The 17,273-nt window shown below is 40.3% G+C and overlaps 1 pseudogene; it reads left to right on the top strand.

Moving 5' to 3' along the window:
* Positions 1-15,628: 15,628 nt before the first annotated feature.
* On the top strand, positions 15,629-16,213 carry LOC118839461 (annotated as a pseudogene).
* Positions 16,214-17,273: the final 1,060 nt, after the last annotated feature.

The raw sequence follows: 17,273 nt of genomic DNA, 5'->3' as shown, positions 1-17,273 counted from the left end.
TTTATGCTTGAAAACCACAAAGGGGGGTGGGGTTCAGGGAGGGGTTGGGGAAAAGAATGAATGGCCCTTCCCAAGAACAGGTGGACATAGAAGCAGGATGTTTTGCAGAAACAGTTGACTACAAGGCTGGTTTGGGACAGTTGCGGGTAGAGGGGGGCAGACATCTCAGCAAGGTCAGCTAGGATAAAGACATCTGAGAGTGAGCAAGACTTTGGCTCACTATAGGCTCCTGACTTGCGCCTTTCAGCAAACAGACTTACTCTGTGTCCAATGCATCTGCCTGGTAAGGTAACTCATAGAAACCAAATGTTTTAATCTCAGGGGCACTTCCACAACATCAATATCTTACACCATTTACCAAGATAAGGTCAAAATGGACACATGACCTAGCTAAAAAGGGAACTATCATAAGAAAACTGGAAGAAACTGGAACACATTACCTATCAGACTTATGGATTGGAGAACAATTTGTAAACAAGCAAGAGATAGAAAGCATTATGAGATGTAAAATGGGTGATTTTGATTACATTAAATTAAAAAGAGTTTGTACAAATAAAATCAAAGTAGCCAAAACTAAAAGGAAAGAAGATAGTTTTTCATATAAAGGTCTCATATCTCAAATATATAGAGAACTTTATCAAATTTATAAGAATATGAGTCATTCCCCCAATTGATAAATGATCAAAGAATATGAATAGGCAATTTTTAATGAAGAAATCAAAACTATAAACAGACATAAAAATGCTCTAAATCACTATTGATTAGAGAAATGCAAATTAAAACAACTCTGAGATATCTCACACCTATCAGTTTGACTAAAATGATTGAAGGGAAAAGTGACAACTGTTGGAAGGGATGTAGAAAAATTGGGACACTAATTCATTGTTGGTGTAACTGAGTTGATCTAACAATTTCGGAGAGCAATCTGGAATTATGCCCAAAGAGTTATAAAACTGTGTATACCTTTTGATCCAGCAATAGCACTATTAGGTCTATTTGCCAAAGTGATCAGGGGAAAAGAAAAAGAACTTATACATTCTAAAATATTTATTGCAGCTCTCTTTATGTTGGCAAAGAACTGGACATTGAGGGGATACCCATCAATTGGGGAGTGGCTAAATAAGTTGTAGTATATAATTGTGGTGGAATACTAATGTGCTGTAAGAAATGATGAGCTGATTGGTTTTAGAGAAACATGGAAAGACTTGCATGAAATAACGAAAAGGGAAGTGAACACAACCAAGAGAACATTGTGTACAGGAACAGCAAAATTGTTTGTTTTTTTTTTAATTAGATTTTTTATTTTTAGTTTACAACACTCAGTTCTACATATTCCTGTGTTTTAAATTTTCTTCTCTTCTCTCCCCTCCTCCCACCCTCCCAAGACGGCATGTAGTCTGATATAGATTCTATATATACCTTTGAATTAAACTTATTTAAACAATAGTCAAGTTGTAAAGAAGAATTATGATCAATGGAATGAATCATGAAAGAGAAGAAAGAAAACCAATAAAGAGGAAAAAAAGAGAGCAAATAGTTTGCCTCAATCTGCATTCAGACTCCACAGTTCTTTCTCTGGATGTAGATAGCTTTTTCCATCATGAGTCCTTTGGAGCTATCTTTGAGCCTTGTATTGCTGAGGAGAGCCAAGTCTATCAAAGTTAGTCATCACAGAATCAATATGTCTGTAGTTGTATACAATGTGCTCCTGGTTCTGCTCCTCTCACTCAGCATCATATCATGTAGGTCTTTCCAGGTTATTATTAAGGCAGTATCTTCCCCATTTCTTATAGCACAATAGTATTCCATTACATTCATATGCCAAAACTTGTTCAGCCACTCCCCAATTGATGGGCATCCCCTTGATTTCCAATTCTTTGCTACCACAAAAAGAGCTGCTATAAATATTTTTGTACATATGGGTCCCTTTCCCACTTATGTGATCTCTTTGGGATATAGCCCTAGGAGTGGTATTGCTGGGTCAAAGGGTATGCACATTTTTATAGCCTTTGGGCATAGCTCCAAATTGCTCTCCAGAATGGCTGAATCTGTTCACAACTCCACCAACAATGTATTAATGTTCCAATTTTCCCACATCCTCTCCTGCATTTATCATTTTCCTGTTTTGTCATGTTAATCAATCTGACAGGAAAGATGTGGTACCTGAGAGTTGTTTAGATTTGCATTTCCCTGATCAGTAGTGATTTAGAGCATTTTTTCATATGCCTATAGATATCTTTAATTTCTTCCTCTGAAAACTGCCTGTTCTTATCCTTTGAGCATTTCTCAATTGGGGAATAATAGCAATATTGTTTGAAGAATAATTGTGAACAATCAAGTTATTCTGAGTACTATAAATGCTCAAATCAACTAAAAAGGAATTGTAAAGGAAGATGCTATCCACCTCCAGAGAAAGGAAGAACTGTTAAGTAGAAATATGTATAGTATGTTTTTACACATTTTTATAAAACTGCATTAACTGGTAGCCCCTACTAGTGTGGGATGGAGAAGGAGAGAGGGAAACAATTCCAAACTTGAAATGTAACAGAATAAATAAAATTTACTTTAAAAAATTTAATTTAACAAAATTATCCATTTTACATTTTATAATGCTCTCTATCTCTTGTTTGGTCTTAAAGTCTACCCTTATCCATAGATCTGGCAGGTAAACAATTCCACGATCCCTCAATTTGTTTATGGTATCACTCTTTATGTCTAAATCATGTACCCATTTTGACCTTATCTTGGTATCTAGTGTGAGATATTGGCCTATACCTAGTTTCTGCCATATTGCTTTTCATTTTTCCCAGCAATCTTTAACAACTGCTCTTTAAATCCAACCATCCAACTAGGTCTGAATCCATCTGATCATATTATAATTATCTGATACATATCTCTCCACCTTCTCCATAATTATAGTCTGAGGAACTTTATCAAAAGCTTTGCTGAAATCTTGGAAAACTTTATCCACAGTATTCCCCTTATTTACTAGTTTAGTAATTCTGTCAAAAAAAAAAAAAGGAAATGAGGTTAATCTGGCATGACCAGAACTATGCTGACTTCTGTAATTACCCCTTTCTCTTCCTACATATTCACCAACCAATCTTTCATGATCCATTCTGGAGCTTCCCTAGAAATCAAAGTCAAGTTCACTGGCCTATAATTTGAAGACTCTGCTCTCTTTTCTTTATTGAATATCAGAACATTTACCGTTCTCCAATCTTGTGGTACTTTTCTCATTTTACATGATCATTCACATATTAACAGTGACTCAGGAATCATATCTATTTCTTTCAAGCCCTGAGGATATAGTTCATCTGAACAAAGTGACTTGAATTCATCAAGGGCAGTTAACAGATCTGACTATCTCCTTACTTATCTTGGATTATTCTCCTGTTAGTCATTATGTCTGAAATTTCCAGTGTAAAGGTCATTCTCCCTTGCAAAGAAAATAGAAATGAAATAAAAAAATTGAGCAACTCTGCTTCCTCTCTATTTTAGTAGACATCTGGATGACACAGTGGATTAAGTGTGGAGCTTTGGCTTCAGGAAGACCTGAGTCCTAATGCTACCTCAGAAATTTACTAGCTATGTGACCTCAGCAAAGGTAGCTTGCTGTGTTTGGTCTCTACTCGTCCTGGATACTGAATCTTTAACCTCCGTTGGTGATTAAGTTCAGTAATACTGGCTATCCTGCTAGTAACCTCTATCTGCCTCAGTTTCCTTGTCTGTAAAATAGAGACACTAATAGCACCTACCTCACAAAGTTATTGTAAGAATCAAATGAGTTGAGATGTAAAGTACTTTGAAAACCTTCAAGTGCTATATAAATACTAGCTATTATTGTCTTTCCATCCATTCCAAACAAAGGTTCTGCCGTTTTGATCTTCCTTTTTTTCTCCCAACATAGCTTTAAAAAAAAAAACCTTTCCTCTCCCTACCTCTCCAAAAAATAAGAAATCAGCCTGATGATATTCCTTTTACAAAGCCTTAATAAAAGTACATCCTTTTGTCAAAATCCAGCCTGTCTTGAAATTGTTTGAGGCATATAAGTGCTATTTTGCTGCTCACCTTCTCTCCTACTCCCAACCCTCCCAAGCCTTCCTTCTCTCTCAGTGGAGAGATCCAGTTTACTCTCAATAGGTTAAAATATCATTTAAAAATTAGTCACAAAAGGATGCTATACTAATTTCTTCACTATCCTAATACATATTTTCTGAATCCTTATGTGTCATAAATGAGATATTAGGTTCCCATAATAAAATTTTAATGACAGCTAACATTTACATATCATTCTTTTAGGTTTCAAAGCGCTTTACAAATATTATCTCCTTTTATCTTTACAACAACCCTGGGAAAGAAGGTATTGTTGTTCAGTTATGCTTGACTCTTCATGACCCCATGGACCATACTGTCTAGGGGGGTTTTCTTGGCAAAGAGTGGTTTGCCATTTCCCTCTCCAGTGGAGTAAGGCAAACAGAGGTTAAGTGGCTTGCCCAAGGTCACACAGCTAGTCAGTGTCTGAGGCCAGATTTGAACTCAGGTCTTCCAGACTCTAGGTCCAGCACTCTATCTGCTGAGCCACCTAGCTGCCTCCAGGAAGGAGGTAGGTGATATTATAATCCTCATTTTGCAGATAAGAAAAGTGAGGCAGACAGCAGTTGAGTGACTTGCCCAGTAAAAACAGGGCCTTCTCATTTTTATTCCTGGAGTTAAACAAGGTCATTTATTTTTATTCCCATTTTTCAGATTAACTAAGACACACAGAGGTACCTTGCCAAGATCACATAGCTAACCATAAAGCCACTAAGGAATTCACTGTCAAAAAGTCTAATGGAAAATCTAATTTCATCTTAGCAAAACTTCAGATAGAAAGTTGGTCTGGGCTTCAGACAATACTTCTAGGAAATCCTTAGCTCCATGGTATGGTGGAAGAATAATACATCAGAGAAAAGGTAAGGAAAGTGGACTAGTTCTGGATAGGTGGAAAAGGGGTTATTAAATGATAGGGGTTATTAAATAATAGGGTTACATGAGGCCCCATCTATCCCCAAAGACTCCTAATATATTATACTGTAATGGGCTTCTCAAGAGAGGCATTATTAAAATGGAATTAACTTATCCTCTTGGTAGAGTACTGGGGACAAGAATGGGTGTCTCTAAATTTCATTCTCTCACTAATGCATCACAGCAGATTAGTTCATCAAGTAAAGTCAAACTGGTGGTCACTCAAAGGGATAGATATCAGTATAGATTAAGAAGAAGAGTTTGGAAGTGATAATCCATGGGAGAGGTTCAGGGGCTTATGAAAGGGCACAAAGCCAACCATGAACTTTGCCAACTTAACCATCGTACCTAGGTTCAGACTTGGCATGGAATCGAAAGAAAGTAAACATGACTATTTTCTTATTATATTACAGTTTTGTTTATACAGAAGTAACCATAAAGCCAGAGCACGGTATTGTTAGCTTAGTATCTAGGGAGCATTTTAGTGACTGAGTTAAGTCTTCATCTTATTGATTATTTCTTTACTCAACTACATTCAACAAATATTTATTAAGCCTCTATCTGCTAGGTCAGCCTCTTGGAGAAGACTATACAATTTAATAAAACACTATGTCTGTCCCCAAGAAGTTTACAGTTTAGTAGATGTGATAATTAAATGCATATTTACTTTGCCAAAATCCACAACTTCGGCATTGTGGGTATTCACTTCAATGCACATTGTGGTTTCTCTGTGCCTTCTCTTTCTGTGTGTTGATGTATTTTTGTAAATCCTTCTTATAAGATGTATTCAATACACCGTAGGTCTTTCTGTGGTTCTTTCAATATAGCAGAGGTACCAATGAGGCACTTGGACTGTCTATATGTTGCTTCTCAATCTTTTATATGACCTGTCAACCTTCTTCTTTGACAATACATATGCTCAATGTCTTTCATACCATTTCTCATGAGAAGTCATCACTGGCTATGTCACATGGACCATTTTACCCCACCATATATATATCTTTCCATTACCCTTTGGGTTATTTGTCATTTTTATGATGTCATTCAGTACTTCCAAGCCCAAAGCCTTCTGATTCTTTTGAAGGATCCATTAATGACATATAGGCATGAGGTTTCTGAGTTGTCTATAAGCCTTTAACTTCTTTCACCCTTAGCTGAACTATATTTCTCAAAAAGTTGTTTGTTTTTTACTGTCCTCTGTGTCCAATTTCACATTAGATTCCTGAGTATCAAAGTATTGCTTCAATCTGGAGAGTCTTCCTGAATTCACTATCGAATTTTGGTCCTTCTTAAATTTCCACAATAGATATTGATTGATACATCCGCCAAATACTTCACGGTAGCCCATTTACTTTTGCTCATCTTGAGTACTGAAAGTCAAAGTGACAAAGCATCCAATCATATGGTATTTATTGTTGCCTCTGGATGCAAAATGAAATACCAACAACTCCTTTATTTGTCTCTCAGAGTGGAATTTGTAAGTTGGCATTCCGCTTAGCAACACCTTCTTTGTCTTCTGGCAAAGAAATATTACGGAAGTCTTTCTGGAAGCATGGTATTAAAGAAAGAATACTGGATTGGCATTAAGAGGCTTAGATTCAAATCCTTCCTCTCTCATTTACTAGATTTGTGATTTTTTTTTGGAGAGCCAGAGGGATTTGGGGGAAGGAAGGAAGGAAGGAAGGAAGGAAGGAAGGAAGGAAGGAAGGAAGGAAGGAAAGAAGAAAGAAAGAAAGAAAGAAAGAAAGAAAGAAAGAAAGAAAGAAAGAAAGAAAGAAAGAAAGAAAGAAAGAAAGAAAAGAAAGAAAGAAAGGAAGGGAGGCAGTGAGGGAGGGAAGGAGGAAGGAAGGAAGGGAGGGAGGAAGGAAAAGAAAGAAAAAGGAAGGAAGAGAAAGGAAGGAAGGAAGAAAGAAAGAAAGAGAGGGAGAGAGAAAGGAAGGAAGGAAGGAAGGAAGGAAGAAAGAAAGGAAAAAAAAGAAAGAAAGGCAATATGGATATGGTTCAGTTCTTTTAGTGGTGTGTCACCTCACTGGTCATTGGCCAACAATAGCACATTAAGAATAGCAAGAGTTGGTAATAACTTCCTGCAAGATGACTGAGCAATAAAAAGCTAATACTTATGAATCCCCAACATCACTCTTAAAAGATAAACAATTTTTTTTTCCTTGAAGTGTCCAGTCCCATTCTTTTTAAACTTTTTTAGGAAAATCCTCATATCTGTTATTTAGCTTCAGTTTTACTCTTCACAACTCTATAGAATCTAATTTAAATGGCCTTATTATGTTTATCTCATATAGCACTTCATCTTCTCCTCTATGTATGCCTTAGCACAAAATATTTTATGTTTTCTATCTATTGGTAGGTTAGGAGTAAGCAAAAGTTTTCCTGGATATTCCACTGAATATTAGACAAGGCCAGTAGTCAGGATCTCTAACCAGGCACAGCCTAGAAGATGTCCCTGATCATGGAGTGTCAAATACATGAAACCTAGTACCATCTTTGCCCAGTTAATCATGCAAACAAGCTCCCTGTCTGCCAGGTTGATCAATAAAGTCATAAAGTTTCAATGAAAGGTCTGGATCAGCTCATTCAGTGGCTCAGCTTCCAGCAAGGTCCTGATCAATTTGTTTACCTGTCAGGTACAAGGGTTGACGATCCTTGCAGGTTCTGCTTCTAACTCAGCTCAGGTGACTCAGCTCTGGACTTTCCCCCTCTGTCCCAGCCAAATTCTCCTGTTGGAGATGGCCCCACCTCTAAGGCCTTCATCTATTGGTCAGTTCCTCCCCCGAACCTTTATTTGAGAAAGTATCCAGGCTAGCCATGCTCACTTCTAACCTGTTTCAGCTCCTGATTCTCCCAAGTTTCCACCTGGTTCCTATACCTTCTCCCTATCTTTTCATCTCCCCTTTATGTGGTATTCTTAAGGACAGGGGTTTTTTTTTTTGCTTGTATTTGTAATTCCAGCACTTAGCACAGTACCTGGCACATAGTAAGAGCTTAATAAATGCTTTATCTATTCTAATTTAGAATTCCTGGTTTCCCTCAAAGCTCAATTCAATTGTCACCATCCATATGATAGTGCCATCCCCACCCACAAAATGCTTTATGTGTATTTTGTATATATTCTTGTATATATTCTGTATATCTTTATACATTTATGAATTGTCTTCCCTGATAGAATGTTAGTTCCTTGAGAATAGCAACTGTTTGATTTTTATATTTGTATCCCCAGTGCCTACCATGGTATCTGACACATGGTGGCCACTAAATAAACACTTATCAATCCATCAAATCTTTCCTTTCTCCTCTGTGTCATATTATTTAATCCTCCGACCTTCTGATTCAGATCAGGATACCCTTCTGTTTCTTCATCTTACTCTTCTTCCCTGTTTTCACACTGAACCCTTTCTTTCATTTTTAAAAAATAAATACGTCTTTGTTCCTGATAACCTGAACCCTTTTGCCTTCTCTTTTAGGAGGGAGATCTACCTGCCCTTTGGGCTTAGAGTCACTTGGCTATGGCAGAAATACAAATATCTCATATTTTGTATAGGACTCCAAAATGTACCCAGCTCTCCATACTCACCAGAAGTGAGCTCCTCAGTCTTTTTCTGTTCTCCTGTTAGTAGCTGAGAGAGTTAGTAGGCGGAGAGTTGTTGTGCCAAACCATATCAATGGTGCAATTCATCCCAGGAGTTGATGCTCTCCTCACATATTTATAATCTTTGCCCCTTAATAGCATTATCTCCCTTTGCTAGTACTTTGATAGTTACACCAAACTTCCCTTCCCTTAGCTTCCTAACTTCTTACCTTCTCTTATTTTCCTTTTTATCTTACCAACTTCCTTCTCTTCAAGTCCTATTCCTCATTCAGCTAGCATAGGTTCCCAAAGTGGGAAATACTGCATCCTGGGAGGCACTGGAGTGATCCAGTGGGTGCATTTGGGGGACACTGAATAAAAATAAGGGGTGGTGGAAGCATAAGGAAAGAAAAGAAGAAAAATTTGAAAAACCATTCGTACATGTTTCATCTGTTAGGTAACAGAGTTAAAGCTATAGCAATTACATTATTTTCCAAATAAACACACAAAATGCAAGTTATAATCCATCAGCAACCAAGTCCACTGACAGGTCTTAACAAGCAAGTGCTAGCAGGCAAGTGTGTTGTGCATTGTGGGGAAGCCCGGCATGTATCGGCAGGAATGTGTGTGGATGATGACTTGTTTACAATACAATATTATATGGTTACATGACATCATAGTGCGTCATCAAAATTTCAATGTAGGAAAAAAAACCCACAAATTTACAATACTTTATTAAATTTCAGATGCATCATTTCAAAAAATGTTTTATATTTTTTGAAATGATACGATTTTTTTAAACCATTAAAAGGTTAAAGAAAATCAATTTCCAGGGTGGGGCTGAGTAAATTTTTTTTAAAGGAAGCAGTAGGCCAAATAAGTTTGGGAACCTCTGAGCTAGAGTATTGCCCTTTCTTTTTCTGCTCCTATTTATTCTTTGCAGGTTCTTCTGCACAAATCTTTTCCCTCTCTGATTCACATTCTTCTCCTCTTTCCTTCATCTCTAACCCTTCTCCTCCTTCAGCTGAAACCCTTTTCCTTCAACTCAATTCTATGATTCTGTGGAAGGTTGTACCAGATGAACTCAAAGGTCCCTTCCAACTCTGAATCTATGATCCTTTTTTTCTTTCTTCAATTTTTTATGTCCTCCAAAACGTTCCCTTCCCAAATTCCATCTATAATGTTCTTTGCAATTCCCCGGATCCTCCAAATCTCCGTCATTGTTCCTTCTCTTTTTCAGCTCAAGTCTTACAACATGAATAACACAAGAACAAGAATACAGAAAATTAGTCAATCTAGCTCAGTAGATTGCATCTGGCCCACTTATGAAAACAGGTGTCACACAGGGTGGGATTTCTTAAGACAACCCATTATGGTGAATCCCTAATAAACTTTGTCTTTTCCGTTGGCTGAGAAGTCTTGAGTCGAATTCTTTCGGCAGGACCCGGCATGTAGGTATTTTGGGGTCTTGAGCACCCCTAGAAACCTATGGTTCCCTACCTACCTATCATTTTTATTTTAAACCTCTTCATAGATTTTTTTTTTGATTCCCTGAGACCAGGAATACAGCTCATCTCAAGTTCTTCTCTGGCCAAGACTGGAAGGTAAGCCTCTCCCTCTCCCAATCCCCTTCTCGCTCTCCAAGCATTTTGGAGGTGCTTTTCGGGCCTGACTTCCCAGGTCCGCAGTAGGTCAGACAGCTGCTCACTGTCTCGGACTCAGCCTGACGCTCTCAGGTTCTCGGTCCAGTGGTTTATGTTCAAGGCCATGGACCTGGGCACACCTTCTGAAGCATAGAGGACAAGGACAGATGCCCTATCCAGAAGTGCGCCCCCAATTTTCTCAATTCTCTCAGCGCTAGGGAATGGGAAAACCTCAGGTACCTTTTTGTGTTTATTTTTTTCTGTCTAATTTTGTTCCTTTTTGAGGCTTACTCCCAGATCCTCCTTGCAGAGGAAGGAACTTCCAGCCCCTGCAAGCCCACAATGGGTCAATCCTCCTCAATCCCCAAAAATTCACCCTTGGGCTGTCTTTTACAAATGGGAAAAAAATTTAAGTTCTCTAAAGAACTTAAAAAGAAAAAGCTGGTGTTCCTTTGCAATACTGTTTGGCCGCAATATCATCTAGAAGGCCAAGAAGAGCAACCTATTTTTGGGACTTTACAATATAATACTCTCTTGCAGCTAGAGCTATACCGCTGGCAAGAAGAAAAATGGAGAGAAATGTCCTACATAATAGCCTTCGTCTAGCTCTCTCAGAGCCCCATTCTCAGAAAAGATTGTAAGATGCTCATAGCTAGAGCCCCCCCACAAAGGGGCAATGGGGGTCAACAGGACATTTTGGGTAACTCCCTCCTTATGGCCCCCAGGGCTTCAGTCCCAGCCCCTCCTCCTGCTCCCCAACCTCCCTGGAGCACCCTTGTTTCCTGTGCTTCCCCTTCTGTGGGCATCCCCTCTTTCTCTTGGTTTCCTGTAGTGCAACCCCTCTCTTTTCCTGCCTGCTTCATGGTCCAAGTCTCCTACCCTGCATCTCCTCCCATGGCCCCTCCCCTCTTGGTGACCCCTACTCAGGTCCCAGCCAAGGGTCTGGTTGAGGTGCCTCCCTCTGTGGTCCCTTCCCCTGAAGGGACCCCTACTCAGGTTCTGGCCTCATGGCCTGCCACTGTTTCAGGCCCTGCAGTGTCTACCACCATGGGCCCTACACCTGAGACAACCCCTACTCAGGTTCCAGCCTTGAGCCCTGCCCCCATGGCAATATCTCCTCCCCTATCCCCTCTCTCCTGAGGTGGCACCCACTCAGGTCTCTGGGGTATCTCCCCCTCTGACCCCTACCCTTCCTCAAGTACCAGCTGATCTCCCTTGCCAGCTGGATGCCCTGGCCTTGCAGTCTGCTCTAGTTCAGCCAACACCCCCCAGCCCCACCCTCACCAGAAGCGGGACTTCCTATATCCCTCCCCAAGCTCCAGGTCCCACAGCACCTTCAAGGCTTTCTCCCCTGAGGGAAGTGCCTGCCTCCCCTACAGGGACAAGGAGAGTGCAAGTTCCATTCTCCATTTCAGATCTCACCCAAATTAAAGAAAAACTGGGGAGGTATTCAAAAGATCCCACTAAGTTTACTGAGGGTTTTAGGGATCTGTCCCTACAATTTGAACTTTCTTGGTATGATTTGCATATCCTTTTCTCTACCTGTTGTACCACTGAGGAGAAGAGGAGAATGTGGGAACATGCCCCAAAATTTGGGGATAGTTTGGCTAGCAATAACCCCATAAAATATTCCCCAGGTACAGCTGCTGTTCCCACTAGTGACCCAGGATGGCATTATCAAAGGAGTGAGGATAGAGGAAAAAGATCATATGGTAATTTACCTGTTAGAAGGCCTAAGAACTGCATTTCAAAAGCAAATAAATCAAAAAATTAGGGAAGTTACTCAGGGAGAAAAGAAAAACCCTGCCCTTTTCCAAGCCCGGCTAGTAGAAACTATTAAGAAGTATACAAATTTGGATCCTGATTCCATTGAAGGGGCAACAATACTTAACATGTATTTCATTAATCAGGCTTCCCCAGATATTGGGAGGGAACTGCAGAAATTGGCAATGGGACCCCAAACACCTCAGGCCCAATTACTGGAGACAGCCTTCAAAGTTTTCAACAATAGAGACCTGGTTGTATCAGAGGAAAGAAAATGAAGGGAAAGAGCTAGAGACAGAGAACACGCTCAATTCTTGGCTGCTGCCATGGCCAGGAAAAGACCCAAGGAGTACCCCTCCAGGGTGCCCCCTTGGAGGAAGCCCTGTGACTTGAGCAGTGGGGAAACCTGCTTTCAATGCCACAAGGAGGGTCACTGGTCCAAGGAGTGCCCCTCTAGGGCACCCCCTGGAGGAAGTCTCCAGGATCTCCGCCTCCAGGACTGTGTCCAGCATGTAACCAGGAGGGACATTGGAGGAAGGATTATCCCCTAGGTTGGAAAAGTGGTAGAGCCTCCTCCCAGTACCCTATCCTCCAGTCTTCTCAAGCCTCGGAAGGAGGGGAAAGCCTGGGGCTTGGCAGTGCTCCCACTTTCTCCACCTCTCTCATGGAGGCCTGGGCAAAATCGAGGCTGAAGGTAAGGTTACCCACTTTATCATGGCTACGTTCTCTTAACTAATTGCTCTGGCCCTACATGCCCCTCGACCCATGGGGTCATAGGCATCAAGGATCTGTTGTTTGAACACTCCTTCCTTACACTCTCCTCTGGCCCTGCCCCCTTGTTGGGAAGGGACCTGATGGTAAAATTGGGGAGCCAATTTTCTGTAGTTAAATTTCATAACTCCCTTTTCCCTCTGTTTACCAGATCTCCCCACGTTCCCCCAGAGGTATGGGAGAGGTTTGAGCCAATTGTTTGGGATCAGGGAATTCCTGGGCAAGCTACTTCTGCCACCCCAGCCATAGTTCCTCTCTATCGCCTTCAATATCCAATTAAGCCCAAGGCTTGGGAGGAACTGCAACCATTAATTGGCACTCAAGGCCCTGACTCACTCCCTCTAGAGTGGGGCCACTACCAAGCAAAAGCTTTTAAGACTTTGAAAACTAAACTGACCACCACTCCAGCATTAGCTTTACCTAATCTAGGAAAACCTTTCACTCGGTATGTTGTTGAAAGGAGAGGACAGGCTTTGGGAATCCTAACCCAGTCCTTGGGACCTGACCCCAAGCCAGTTGCCTGCTTTTCAAAACAATTAGATTCTCTGGCTGCTACAGCCATTCCAATTGAGGAAGCTTCTAAACCTCTAGCAGACCAGCCCCTAGAAGCTCTGAGTCCCCAGGGCATCCTAGAAGCAGAGGGCCACCAGCAGCTGGCTAGCTACAGGCTCACCAAAAATCAAACCTTGTTCTTAGGTACCCCTGACCTAATTCTTCGGGTGTGCCACCCACTCCTGAACCCTCAAGCAGTGTGGTACACAGAACAAATGACTGGGAGAACTAGGTATGAAATAGTCATCTTTAATTCCCTCCAGGGAAGTTGTCTTTTACACCAGGGAAATTGTCCTTTCTCTATACTCCTATACTGCCTGTTTGGTGCTTGGTTGCTTAACCTCCTTGCCAGGTTTATCTCCAGGCTCCAAGCCATCAACTTCCAGATGACTGCTCAGACTATGTACTGCTTGAAGTGGACCCATCGAGGCAGGGACAGCTCTACGCCCTTTGCCAGCAGGAAGCAATTTCAGAAACTGAGACCTTCGTCCCTGACCCCAAAAGAATTTGGGTCCCATTTGTTTGAGGGGCAAATGATAGGGTTTAGACTGTGGGAATCCCCTTGGACCCCAAAAGAATTTGGGTTCCATTTGTTTGAGGGGGGAATGATGAAGGCACAGTCTCTGGGAACCCGCTTGAACCTGGAATACAGTCTCTGGGAGCCCCCTTGAACTCTCCTTGAATCTTCCAACTAGATCTGGCTTTCCCCTAAGGCCATAAGCCTTACATTATCATTAGGCCCAAATCTCCATCTAGCCTAGCCCTCTACTGTCCAACTGCTTCCCACCCTTGATACTATCAATATCCATGCCTTCAGCTACTTCCCACCCTTAATCCCATTCTCTTGGTTCCTGGAGTCTGACCTCATCCAGGTCCCATCAAGCTCCTCCTTAGACTCCTCCTCAAGACCCTCTCTAAACCCCTCCTCTAGTCACCCCAGACCACCCTTTGATCCCTCCTACAATCTTTGTGTATATAATCTCCATCTTGCCTCCATGAAGGTGCTGAGATTCAATCTAGTTCAGTAGATTGAATCTGGTCCACTTGTGAAAACAGGCATCACAAAGGGTGGGATTTCTTAAGACAATCCATTATGGTGAAACCCTAATAAACTTTGTGTTTTCCCTTGAAAAAAAAAAAGAATGCAGAAAATTAAAAGACTGTTGTTCTACTTATTAAATGAAGTAGTCATAGAAGGGACTACCTAGCCCAATCCCCTCATTTTACAGATGAGGAATCTTAGACCCGGAGAAGTCAAGAGACTTGTCCAAGATCACATAAATAGTAGTCAGGATTCTGACTCAGTTCCTCTGACTCCAAATCCATTGCTCTTACTATTATCCACAATAACGTGCTGCCTGTCAATCATTACTTTTAATTCACTTTTATTCACTCAACATTTATTAAGTGTCTAATATGTGCTAGGCACTAGAGCAAGAAATAAGTTTCTTTTTCTTGAAGAAAAAAAATAACCATATGGATTAGTTCCAGTGCCAAGTGTCCACTGCGGTAGGTACTAACTAAGGGGTTTTTAAGCTAAGAAACATCTCCATCTACTAGATTTATTTTAATAATAGTTCCAACTTTAAATTCTTTATGAAAAGTTTGTTACCAGAAAAATCACTCAAACAGTGTTCTCTGTCAGCCCAAATATTTGTAATCTATATTATCCTGGCATATAATAGAGACCTAAGAGCACCACTGGGTTTCATACATGGATCAGATATTAAAGATGAAATGGAAGCTGTAAGTTTAATGATATAACTGAGAAACATCAGGGGTCTTTCTTTTGCCAAAGAACCTGTTGCAAAAAAGTACTATACAAATCTGAAGACAGATATGTAAAATTAAATCAAGATATCTCTTTAAAAAGATATTATCAATACACAGTATTGTTTTTTTTTTAAAGTCCTTCTGTGCTCACATGTATTTTAGCTTAGTCAAAACAGCCACAAACATTGCCCTTTAGGAGCTCAGAGTTGGAAAATAAAAACTGTATGATGCTTGGAGAACCAAAATGAAGAATTTGTGATGAATTATCAAAGAAATGTGAATTTAAAACAAAACTTACCAAAGTGAATGGGGAAGGAAGTGACTTCTGGACTTTTCACACAAGTTGTCCAGTAAGATTAAATCAATCTGAGTCAACATGGAGAGAAATGCAATGCCTCTCCAGAGAAAACTCACCAATTTACTTCTGAGGGGAAAGTTTCTTTTACAAAAAGAAGTTCAGCTTTCCTGTAGCCAAGATTTCTGGGGCTCTCCTGAGAGCTCTCACTCTTCCTGGGCCAGCACTTATCAAGGTGGTACCATGTTCAGCTCCCACGCCAAGGTTGTGAAGCCCGATAGTGAGAAGCCAGATGCATTCAAATCTGGCATTTCACAGGCTCTATTGGAGTTGGAGCTGAACTCTGACTTATTGGCCCAATTAAGAAAACTGAATATCACAGCAGCTAAGGAAATTGAAATTGGTGGAGGCAGAAAAACTATCATCATTTTTGTTCCAGTTTCTCAGCTAAAATCTTTTCGGAAGATCCAAGTATAACTAGTTCGTGAATTGGAGAAAAAATTCAGTGAAAAACATGTGGTCTTTATTGCTCAGAGGAGGATTCTTCCTAAGTCAACAAGAAAAAGTCATACAAAAAATAAGTAAAAGCATCCCAGGAGCTGTACTCTGACTGCTGTGCATGATGCAATCCTTGAAGACCTTGTGTTTCAGAGTGGAATTGTTGGCAAGAGAATCCATGTTAAGCTAGGTGGCAGCACACCCATAAAGGTCCATTTAGATAAAGCACAGCAGAACAACATGGAGCACCAGGTAGAAATATCTTCTGGTATTTATAAGAAGCTGACAGGCAAAGATGTTAATTTTGAATTCCCAGAATTCCAGCTATAAATGCAAAAATGATTAAAGTCCTTTGTTCATTAAAAAAAAAGTTCCAAAAGAGACACAAAAAATGGCAATTTTGTGACTATCTTGTAAAGTTTAATATGTACTGTTTCTTTTTTAGACAAATAATACTTTTGTGCTTAGCACAGTGCCTGGCACATAGTAGGGTTACTATATTGACTTAACCTATGTACCAGAAATTCATGGTTCCATGTACAATTCTCTGTTCTGTTCTTCCTATGTACTTATTTGCTGATGGTTGTTAAGTCCATAATAAAAGAAAGAAAGAAAGAGAGAGAGAGAGAAAGAAGGAAAGAAAGCTCCTTTTCAAGATCTACTTTTTAAAAATTATTTTTTTTCAATCAGCAAAAGTGCTGTCTTCTCTCCCTTCCCTCTTCGCCCCCCAAAATGAAAGAAAGATAAAACATCTATTACAAAGATATATAGTTGAGCAAAATAAATTTCTGAATTGGCTACACACACACACACACACACACACACACACACACACAACTGTCCAAATATGTATTTTTATACATAGCATGTATGTGTGTATGTATGTACATACATATACGTATGTATGTGTGTACACACATACACACACATCTCATTCTGCCTTCCAATCCCTCATCTCTCTCTGTCTGGTGGTTAGTAGCATGTTTCCTCTCTATATCTACTGCCTAGAGACTGCAACTGCTCCTTCCCCCTCCTTAGTTCCCCCTGGATCTGTGACCAGGAATTTTTCTTGGATTCCCCCATCAGGATTCGCTCAGATGCATTTTCTAGGTATGTTTGGAAGGGGTTCTTGGGGGAGGTGTGTTGGAGATTGCTACATTTCTTCTTCTTGTTAGTCCATCTTCTTGGCTCCTCCTCCTCAAGACCTTTTTTTTTTTAATGGAAGTTATAAACACCAGCATTTCCATTTATCTAGCCATAGGTTTTCCGTCCCACAGAGATACAGGCCCCTAAACAGGAACAGACACCCCTACTCTTGACTGTGATTTCAGGGGTTTTGAGGAAACTAGCTTCCTCCAATATGTCTATAATAACTTTAGCTTGCTGAATT

Source organism: Trichosurus vulpecula, chromosome 2 (assembly GCF_011100635.1).
Source record: "Trichosurus vulpecula isolate mTriVul1 chromosome 2, mTriVul1.pri, whole genome shotgun sequence".
Classification (NCBI taxonomy): domain Eukaryota; kingdom Metazoa; phylum Chordata; class Mammalia; order Diprotodontia; family Phalangeridae; genus Trichosurus; species Trichosurus vulpecula.
This window is presented reverse-complemented; position numbering and strand designations above follow the sequence as displayed.